The sequence below is a fragment of the Misgurnus anguillicaudatus genome, chromosome 21, assembly GCF_027580225.2.
Source record: "Misgurnus anguillicaudatus chromosome 21, ASM2758022v2, whole genome shotgun sequence".
In the NCBI taxonomy this organism is placed as follows: domain Eukaryota; kingdom Metazoa; phylum Chordata; class Actinopteri; order Cypriniformes; family Cobitidae; genus Misgurnus; species Misgurnus anguillicaudatus.
The window spans coordinates 57730916-57742122 of record NC_073357.2 but is presented as its reverse complement, the minus strand read 5'-3'; the positions used below and the strand labels follow the sequence as shown (position 1 = coordinate 57742122).

General features: G+C 34.9%; 2 protein-coding genes across 5 annotated transcripts in view; both read right to left on the bottom strand.

Moving 5' to 3' along the window:
* Positions 1-11207, bottom strand: part of LOC129451856 (uncharacterized) — a 196249-nt gene that overhangs the window by 168677 nt on the left and 16365 nt on the right. Inside the window, exons 6-7 of one of the 4 annotated variants that reach the window (XR_012360107.1) lie at positions 10789-10908; positions 8161-10605 (exon numbers count right to left, since the gene is read on the bottom strand). The exons of the other annotated variants lie outside the window; for them this stretch is intronic. The gene's annotated coding sequence lies outside the window, so the exon portion shown is untranslated. Of the gene's footprint in view, positions 1-8160; positions 10606-10788; positions 10909-11207 lie in introns of those variants that run through there. 4 annotated transcript variants of the gene reach the window in all.
* The window catches only part of LOC129452195 (uncharacterized), a 153558-nt gene that overhangs the window by 133185 nt on the left and 9166 nt on the right, over positions 1-11207 (bottom strand). The window lies entirely within an intron of this gene.

The following is an 11207-nucleotide window of genomic DNA, read 5'->3' as shown; positions in this document are numbered from 1 at the left end:
ATTTGTCAAAATTATAGCCAATCTCCTAATTTATAACTCTTATGACTACAAAATATGGTAGGTTTATTAATAGTTTGTTATTACAAAAAAAGTCACAATGTTTATTAACAGTAAAAGGGTCTGTATGTTGTAAAAGCCTCACTGCTTCAGAAGCCTCATTCGCCACATCCCCAGATGACTGCATTTATATTTTATAATCATTTAAATCAAATGCCTCATTATAATATTGTGCAGCTCTAATGATTTTTTAACTTTAAGCTCTTTATCGGTCATTGAGATTAGACACAAACCTCTTTGTTGTTGAGTATGTTGAGTTGTTATTGTGAATGATTCAGGATCAGTCTCCTCTTTAACACACTCCATCATTACAACAGTGGATCAGAATAGTAGAGTAGTTGAATGTGAACATAGATTTTATAGATGAACTGGTGTGATAGTGACTTCACTGAAGATTGTGTCATTTAAGATTGTTTCAGCATCTTTAGCAAAAGACCTGTGAGAATATACAAATGACCAAATAATTGAACAATTCAATTCACCAATCTGTGAAAATCCAACAAAAGTAATTTTTGTCATTTACTGTTTTCTACATAAATACTGTAAATAACTTTCTGTGAAAACATAACCTTGATATCTTTAAAATTGACTGAGGAAGATCATGTCAAAGACTGAAATCAGTGTAAAACAACTGATGCTCCTAATATATCATTATTAGATTATGATGTTCTCACAAACATTTTTAAACCAATTGCAAGTTATTTTTACAGTTGCGTTTTTGTATATTTCGTTTTTATTTACCTCACACACACATCAGTCGAACTGCAGCGCACCTCTGATGACGTCAACGCACGACATGCTCCAAAAGCAAAATAAAAGTCATTTTCGTTAATTCGTGAAATGCAAGGTAATTGATAAAGTATCATTTACATTCAAGAAAATATACAAAACATGAATGTATACGTAAAAATAAATATTTTCAATACTAAACACGTCAGCCGTTTGTTTAAGTTGTTACTGCTAAATGTCAATGCAATTTCAGCATAGAAATGCAAATTTGGGCAGACTTAGAAAATAAACTGCACTTGTACATTCAAAGGAAAGTAAAAAATAAATAAATAAATAATTAAAAATATTATATATATATATATATATATATATATATATATATATATATATATATATAATGTATGTATATATATATATATATATATATATATATATATATATATATATATATATATATATATATATATATATATATATATATATATATATATATATATATATATATATATATATATATATATATATATATATATATATATATATATATATATATATATCGTCACCTTTCTAAACTAATTGCCTAAGTAATTTTTTCAGAAAACACAAATAAATGGAACTAACTTCAGAGGTTGAGTAGATTTATCTTCTTCCATCTGGCATTTAGAAAAGCTTGTAAAATTGCCTAAGTCTCAATGTCTTTTGACTTTTATTTTGGCAAAAAATAAAACAGCCTAAACATTATTGTCAAAAAATGACTTTTAGTCAGTAGGCAATTAGTTCAGGAAGGTGATTATATTGAATTAAAATCATGTTTTAACTTCAGGTAAACTTCTGCAAAGAATCAATAACAACAGAATCCTATAAGAGTAGTTTATTTTGTGATAACAAGCAAAACAACAAGTAAACACCTTGGTTCAAATCATAGCTAAAGCGTATCAAAAACTACACTGGCTAATGTTAGGCTACTGTGTAAAATGTGTACAATATAATGCATGCAGTGTTAACTCCAGACCTGCAACCAAACCTCCCTTCACATAGTGGTGATCCATGATCGCCGTCTCCCCCTGGTTGTTGTCAGGAAACAAGTTGAGCTACAGGAACAAATTTCACCACTTTATATAATGCATTTAATATATTTTTGAGTACTACAGACAGCTCTTTTCAGATCGTCTGAAACTTCTTCAACATGAACGACAGCGGTGCAGCTTCTCTCCAGTATACAGTCACTTGTGTTTTATCACCGTCACAGACTCAATAAAACTCTTTACACAATGTGAACACTTTTAGGGGTTTTCTCCATTATGGTGAAACAGCAGATGAACTTTGAGACTTCTTGCCCATTTGAAACTCTTATCACATAGATGGCACGAGTAAGGCTTCTCACCTGTATGAATTCGTATGTGATACAGAAGATGTCCACGCTGCTTAAAACTCTTCTCACACTGCGGGCACCTGAAAGGTTTCTCTCCAGTGTGAACTCTTATGTGATTCACTAAATGTGCATTTTTTGAAAAACTCTTCCTACAATGAGGACAGGTATGAGGCCCATCATCACTGTGAATCCTCATGTGAATAGTAAGGTTTCGTCTTTGAGTAAAACTTTTTCCACATTGAGGACAAGAGAAAGGCTTGTGGTCACTGTGACTTATTTTATGTTGGTTCAAGGACTCTTTACATTTGTATGTCTTTTCTCCAGTATGAGTCTTTAAGTGAAAATCAAGACTAATTTTTCGTAAGAAACCCTTATCACAGTGAGGGCAGGTGAAGGTTCCCTCACCATAGTGACATTCAAAATGTTTCTTAAGGTGCGTTTTTTGCCTGTAAGTCTTTGCACATTTAGGGCAGCTGTAGGACCTTTCTTCAGTGTGAGTCTTTATATGAGCATCAAGATTTATTTGTTGTTTAAAACATTTATCACACTGAGGGCAGGTGAAGGTCCCCTCACCATTATGACTTGTTAAATGTTTCTTAAGGTGCGTTTTTTGCCTGTAAGTCTTTGCACATTTAGGGCAGCTGTATGGCCTTTCTTCAGTGTGAGTCTTTATGTGAGCATTAAGATTTCTTTGTCGTTTAAAACATTTATCACACTGAGGGCATACAAAGATCCTCTCACCAGTGTGATTTAATAAATGATCCTTAAGGTGGCTTTTTCTTGTGCAAGTCTTTTCACACTGAGGACAGGTGTATTGCATTTCACCTGTGTGAGTCTTTATGTCAACATTTGAATGTTCTTTATGTAAAAAAGTCATGCAAAAGAGAGTTTGTCTTTTGCTCTTTCTTGAAGTGAATCCTCGTAAGTCTGTGAGCAACTGAATGTGCAGCTGATGTTCATTTCATTTTGTTGTTGATTGTCCTCTTTCAATTCCACCAGGCCTAAAATGAACAAATTAACATAAAATTAAATTCAACTTTGATGCTCCTATATCATCATCAGATTATGAGACCTTAACCAGTTTTTCACACAGACAGGGTTAAATTAAATTAATGCAGTTGCATTTTCTATTTGTGGGCATAAAAATTGTACTGTAACTGTGACTGTACTGTACTCCCGTGTTTTATATGTTATGACCCTGATCAATTTTACTAACAAACAGCAATTATCCATCTGCTATGATAAAGAACTGTATGGAAAAGAGGAGCATGAATATTTCTCAAATTTCATGTAAAGCTCATCAACAGATCTGAAAAACATGTGCACCTGAATGGCTTGAAAAGTGAAGTAAATCTCCTTGTTTCTTGCCTTGTATCAATGTTGACCCTTTTGAAACTACTGTAAAAATATTTAACATTTTTATTTAGGTTGCTTAAGTATTTTCTTTATAGAAAAATTATTAAAACATATTTTGTATCGTTTTATTTACCTCATACAAACGCCTCAATCTTGCCTCAACCGACAGACGAGCCGCTGCAGCACCGCAACTCTAATGACGTCACTGCACAAGAGGCAAAATAAAAGTACCTCATTTCAATCTATGTTCAATATTTGTGAAATGCAAGGAAATTAATGACTTATCATGTTCCACACCAAAGAAAATATACAAATCATGAGTTTATTGATAAAATAAATATATTCAAGGTTAAATATCCCACATTTGTCAAACTATTACAATATAGATGAATTACACTGCATCTTAATTACGATTAAAGTTTACATAACAAAATAAATAAATGTTGTATGAAAAATATATCACAAAAATACCCAGCTTAAATATTGATAGATTTTAAAATATTAAAAACCTTAAATCTTTTTTTTTCAATTGTTTGCTTGCTGGACTTAAAACAAACATGACAACTAATGCAGACTGATTTATAAACAAATAACATAAGAGCCAGGGCATACATGTATAGATAAAATTAACTGGAAAAGTAATCTAGTTAAGTCCTCCAGGGCAGCTGCAGACATACAGTTAAAAGAACACTACATTAAAATAGCGTGGTATTATGATAGCTTGTTATCTTTTAGATTGACTAAATCAGTAAAAACTTCTTCATCTAACACCTGATTCAACTCATCACATCATTAATACATTTATGCACTTTTATTTATTTAGCAGATACTTTTATCCAAAACAAACTTACAAATGAGGAATGTTTAACATTTTGTCTTAAGCACCAACAATAAGCATAGTACACAAAGCTTACAAGAAGAAATAGTGTTGGAACCGCAAGCAATGTTAAAGTTACAGTGAAAAGTTGTGAATTAATGGATAATCTAATGAATGCAGAAGAGTTGTGTCTTCAGATGTTTTTTGAAAGATTCAGTGGTCACAGACGATCAGGTGAAAAACAGCAGCTCTTTTCACTTAAGATGGACTGAATGAATAAATGTTTTTCAAATGCAGTAAAAACTGTAAGACCTGAATCTGATCTGATAATGGAGACATCTAACATGTAAAGCACTGGCTTACAAGTGAATAATGGAAGAGATGTAAATCCTCAAAACATATTTACCTTTTAATGCATTTGGCTGACACCTTTATCCAAAGCAAGTTAAATCACATCAAAGCTATACATTTCAATAGAATAAGTGTCCTGGGATTGAACCCATGATCTTTTGAACTGTTAACACAATGCTCTACAAGATGAGCTACAGCAGTGCTTCTCAACTTTTTTCTGTCACGCCCCCCTAGGAAGAAGTAAACATTTCGTGTCCCCCATCTCTCCGCCGCGACTGTAAATAGTATAATTTGTCTATAAAATGACACATCTGCAAAACATTGTATCCTTATTAACATTAAAGAAAACACAAAAATAGAAATATCGATCAACTTACAACAAAGAATAACTTTATTAACATTGTTTTTAGTCCGTAACAAAAAAGACTTAAAATGCATCAATTTGCCTGAAAAAAAACAACAATCCTTATTTAAAGTATAATATTTTTTGACCATTTGATACTGAAAAATTAAATTAAATATAATCAATAAATAATAATAAAAACTTAAAGCGGCTTATCAGCGTGATTGGGGTGTAATGTATTTAAGTGACAGTGCAAAAAAAATCACTTCCTGAAAAAGTATTTCCCCCGGGGTCTCGCGCGCCCCCCTGGTGTCGCTTCGAGCCCCCCCTGGGGGTCCCGCCCCACTATTTGAGAAGCACTGAGCTACATTTGGATATGGATTTTTCAGTGCCGATGCCGATACCGATTTTTGTTTCATCAGCCTTAGCCGATGACCGATACAGGCTGCCGATTTTCTTGAGCCGATATTTGGAGCCGATACTGGTTTTGCTCACTCAATTTACATAAAAATTATGTAAAAAATGGCATGTTGTTAAAAAGAGATGTTATTAGTTTGCACAGTTCTTACATTTATTGTAGTCTAGGACTAGTCTAATCCCTGTCCAGGAAACCGCCCCATAGAGATGAAAAAAACCCCACTTTGTTCAGCTATGATCAGCTGTTAAGCGGAGCTTTCAATGTTGTCGTTGAAAGGTTGGTTGTTTTTAGTCACATGACCTGCAATCGCTTGCGGGTTCCAGCACTCTGTCTGTAAATTATGCAAATCGGCAAACACGGCAGCCATGTATCGGCCGATGCCGATACGCATAAAACTCGCAAATATCGGCCCGATATATCGGCCGGCCGATATATCGGTCTATCACTACAAATTTCACTACTTCATGTAATGCATTAAAATGAAAATATTTTGGAGTAATTCAGTCGTAAGGTTTATCTGCATTTCACATCATGTGCTTGGACCTGAAGACACTCTTTGCAGACAGCGCTTTTCTTCAATTCAAATTTTCAAATTGTTTAATTGTTTCAAAGCAGCTGTACACAATTCTTTTCACAATGTGAACACTTTTAGGGGTTTTCTCCAGTATGGACAGACAGCAGATGAAATTTAAGACTTTCTGCCTGAGCATAACTCTTATCACACAGATGGCACGAGTAAGGCTTCTCACCTGTATGAACTTGTATGTGATGCTTAAGAGCTCCACGTTGTGTAAAACTCTTGTCACACTGTGGACACCTGTAAGGTTTCTCTCCAGTGTGAACTCGAATGTGATTCACTAAATGCGTTTTTGTTGTGAAACTCTTCCCACAATGAGGACAGGTGTAAAGCCCATCACCACTGTGACTCCTCATGTGAATTTTAAGGGTTTGTCTTTGTGTAAAACTCTTTCCACATTGAGGGCAAGAGAAAGGCTTGTGGTCAGTGTGGCTTATTTTATGTTGTTTCAGGGACTCTTTACATTTGTAAGTCTTTTCACACAGATGACAGGCGTATGGCCTTTCTCCAGTGTGAGTCTTTATGTGAACATTAAGATTTCCTAGTTGATTAAAACTCTTATCACACTGAGGGCATGCAAAGGATCTCTCATTTGTATGAGTTACTATATGATCCTTAAGGTGCTGTTTACATATGTAAGTCTTTCCACACTGAGGACAGGTGTACGGCCTTTCTCCAGTATGAATCTTTATGTGATCATCAAGATTTCTTTTTCGTAAAAAACACTTATCACACTGAGGGCATGCAAAGGTCCTCTCACCAGTGTGATTAACTAAATGATCCTCAATGTGGCTTTTACTTGTGCAAGTCTTTTCACACTGAGGCATTTCACCTGTGTGAGTCCTTATGTGAACATTTGAATGTCCTTCCTGTGAAAAAGTCTCACCATTAGGATGGCATGTAAAAGAGATTTTGTCTTCTGCTCTTTCTTGAGGTGAATCCTCATCAGTCTGTGAGCAACTGAAAGAATTTTCTTCACTTTGGAAATTGTGGTGCTGATCTTCATCCTCCATATTATTTTGTTGTTGAACTTCCTCTTTATTTCCCATTACACCTAAACGAACAAATGAACATGAAATTAAATTAACAAAAATCAAACCTCAATTTAATCTCAAAATGCAAAAAAATATTATTTTGTGGCTAAAATCTGTCATTTCAACAGATGTGAATGACTGTAGGGATGGGCATTATCGACATACGCATGAATTAAAGTGAAAAAAATTCCTTTAACTGACACTTTATGCAAACAGGTGAGACCAATAGGATTTTAAGGGGAGATGTTTTGTACTGCTTTAAAGGGGACATCTCATGAAAATCTGACTTACTTAGTTTTGGTAAACCATTCTCTGCAAGCATGTGAAAAAATAGGTCATTGAAATATGGCTCCCCGGTGATGTCAGAAGGGGATTATACTGCCCCTTATGCCGAGTTCAGACTGCACGATTTTAGCCCTGATTTTGACTCGCCGACAGGTTTTGAGAAATCGCCGACAAATGGCCGAAATCACAGGCAAATCGATGCTCGTGCACGCGAGTGACAATCACACAGTGTGAATTATAAAAGACGCGTTCTGAGAGGATCGCCGACGAGTCGCCGACACTCGTGAGATATTTGGCATGCTAAATATCTGGACCGGTCGGCGATTCAAAATCATTCCGTGTGAAATGTGTTTTGAGTGACAATAACATCGGCGATGACCTACATCCAATGAGAGAGCAACATACAGGACAGCTGGAAGTTCGGGGAGGAGTCTCTTCAAACATTTCCTTCTTCATAATTTTTATTTCTTCTTCTTTCTGCTGCAAATGCAATTTGTATGGTAAACTTCTTGCGGGTGACTATTTTTAATAATAATCCCAGTCTCACGTGAGAACTCCGGTCTTGCACGCGTGACCTCGCGCTGTTTCCTTCGCGTCACTTCTCGCGTGCGTTTGGTTGTGAGACGTAGTTTGCGGACCGGGAAAAAGTTATCGTCGATTCTTCTTACGGTAAAGTCATGCAGTATGAAAACCCCTGTCGCCAATCCATCATGCAGTGTGAAACAGCAGCGACTAAACGCTTCCCCTGATAATCACGCAGTGTGAAACCACAGGTGACCCGACTAGTTTGAAAATCATACAGTCTGAACTCGGCATTAATATGCACTATCCAAACAAGGCATTGCCATACAGTGCAGAGATCAACTCATTTGCATTTAAAAGGACACAGCCAAAAACTGCAAATTTTTTTCTTACACATACAAAGTGGCAATTTTAAAATGCTATAATAAATTATCTATATGATATTTTGAACTAAAACTTTACATATTTACTCTAGGTACACTAAAGATTTATTTGACATCTTAAAAAAGTATTGTGAAATGCCCCTTTTAATATTGTCAGCTTGCATATTTTAAAAGACATTTTTAACATAAAAAATATATACTTACCTTGACAAAAAACATGCATATTTCAGTGCATGTTTTTATTTAATTTCATCTGATTAATGACAAGCTAGCACTTTTTTCCATTAATGCCATGTTGAAGTCTCCTGTACAGGGTTGCCACTGAAATACAGGACAAAAGGTGGCCTACCGCAGCAGTGCGGGTATGGTTTTGTGTGAATATAGACAGTTTCATCGCACGTGTGTTGTCACGGTTACACGTCTGGTCGAAACTTTACTTCCGGTTTCTGTTTGTTTACTGGTCTGACTAGTGGCTAAATGAACTCTGGAACAAATACCTTGTTGAAAATAACAAAAGGAGGAAACAGCGATCATGGATCACCATTACGAGAAAGGAGGTTTGGCAACCGGTTTGTAGTAAACATTGTATCCATTGTAGTACACATTTTATACTGCAAAGTTAGCTCAATGTCGTTTTTTATACACTTTAGCTATGAAATATCTACTAAGGTAATCTACTTGTTGTTTATTTTTCTTGTTATCAGAAATAAACTACTCTAAAAGGACTTTGTTGTTATTGATTCTTAGCGGAGTTTATCAGAAGTTACTTGTGTTCCAAGAAAGCTGTTTGTTTATGTTGTTACTGCTGATACCGTCTATACAGTGTAATGTTTTAATCCATGTCAAAATTATAGCTAATCTCCTAATTTAAAACTCTTATTTCTACAACATATGGAAGGTTAATTAATAGTTTGTTAATTTACAGTTTTACTGTTATGCTGGTTAAAAGTCTCCTCACATCCTGATAGCAATCACCCTGTTAAGTTGTCTAAATGTCATCTGTGAAAGGCGTAGAACCAAAACATGTTCAACAAATCATTGAACTCGGACCGAACGCAATAATTGAACGCATGCAATTTTTGTCCCTCTTCTGTGAACGTGTTTTGCATATGCCACTGCGCAGCCTGTTCACGCAGACACCATACATCATCAGAGCATTCACATCCGCTCACCTCCCGTCTGTAAACAGAGGGAGAATGGCAACTTTCCTGAATTGACAACCTGCACAGGAACCACAAAACAAAATAATTTTTTTGAAAATTACGAGAAAAAACATTTGGATCAGCAAAAAACAAAAACCCAAATTAACATCAGTAACTTTACTGCTTTACCACGAGATGGAAACAGTTGCTGAAGGCAAAGGGGCTGAAAGGGTCGTTGCAGTGTTTATTTTGGTCAGGTAGGTACGCAATATGATTGTAGTTAGATGGATTCAGATATTCTATATTGTGTTGCAAATTCTTAGTTTGTGTTCTTTTATGAATTAGTGTAACAATATTTGTTTTCAAAATTACAAGCAAACTACTACGTCTACACAACCGAAAATGTGCTTTAACTAATTCTGATTTAAAGCAAGTTGTTTATGTTCGTTATTTTGGTAATGTTAGAAGCCTTGTTCCCCAGATGACTGTATTTCTATTTTATAATCATTTAAAGGTGCAGTGTGTAAATTTTAGCGGCATCTAGTGGTGAAGTGCTGGTGAATTGCAACCAATGGCTCAGTCCACGGCTTATCCCTCGTTTTTTAATCACGTATAGAAGCTACGGCAGCGCCACTGGACAAACATGTCATTGGGGACAACTTGGTAAAAAAATGTCCATTAAGGGTTTCTGTAGAAACATGGTGGCACAAAATGGCGACTTCCATGTAAGGGGACCCTCAGTGTATGTAGATAAAAACATCGTATTCTAAAGCAACAAACACATAACAGTTCATTATGAAAGGTCTTTATACACCACTGATAATATAGTTTTGTATATTTTGCATTTCTGTCAAGAGATCCTTTTAAAAATTACACACTGCACCTTTAAGTAAAATTCCTCATTATAATATTGTACAGCTCAAATGAATTTCTTAAACCAGAGTCAACAACCTTAAGCTCTTTATCAGTCATTAAGATAAACACAAACCTCTTTGTTGTTGAGTATGTTGAGGTGTTATTGTGAATGATTCAGGATCAGTCTCCTCTTTAACATACTCCATCATTACAACAGTGGATCAGAATAGTAGAGTCACTGAATGTGTTGTGACAGCAGCTTCTTGTTTTACTTGTTCACAGTATTTATAGATGAACTGGTGTGATAGTGACTTCAATGAAGATTGTGTCATTTAAAATTGTTTTTTCGGCATCATGAATAGACCTATGAAAATATACAAATAACCACGGTTATAAATTACCAATTCAATTAATACGTAAATAAAAACCTATCTTGAGTGATTTACTGTTTTCCACATAAAATAATCCTACATAATGTAAAGACCATTCTGTCAAAACAACCACGTTTGTAAAAAAAAAAAGCCATGCTTTGTTTCGTTTTATTTACCTCTCGCAAGCACCTCAATCTTCCCTCAACCGTCAGACAAGCTGCAGCGCGAGCACAACTCTGATGACGTCACAGCACGACAGGCTCCAAGAAGCAAAATAAAAGTACATTTTTCCCAATCTAAATATACAAAACATGAATGTGTAGGTAAAAATACATATTTGCAATACTTAATATTCCACATTTGTCAAGCAATTACAATATAAACTCAATACATTAGTTCAATTAAATTACATTTTATTTATATAGCTCTTTTCACAATTGTTTAATTGTTTCAAAGCAGCTTTACATGAATTAGAAACAAGAGAAAACAGAAAAATCAGAGGACAACAAAAGTAGCAGAGTATAGCGGCCAGAATAAACCGTTACCATACTAGTGAGTATTTTTTTCATTTTATTTATTTAGTTGCATATTAATA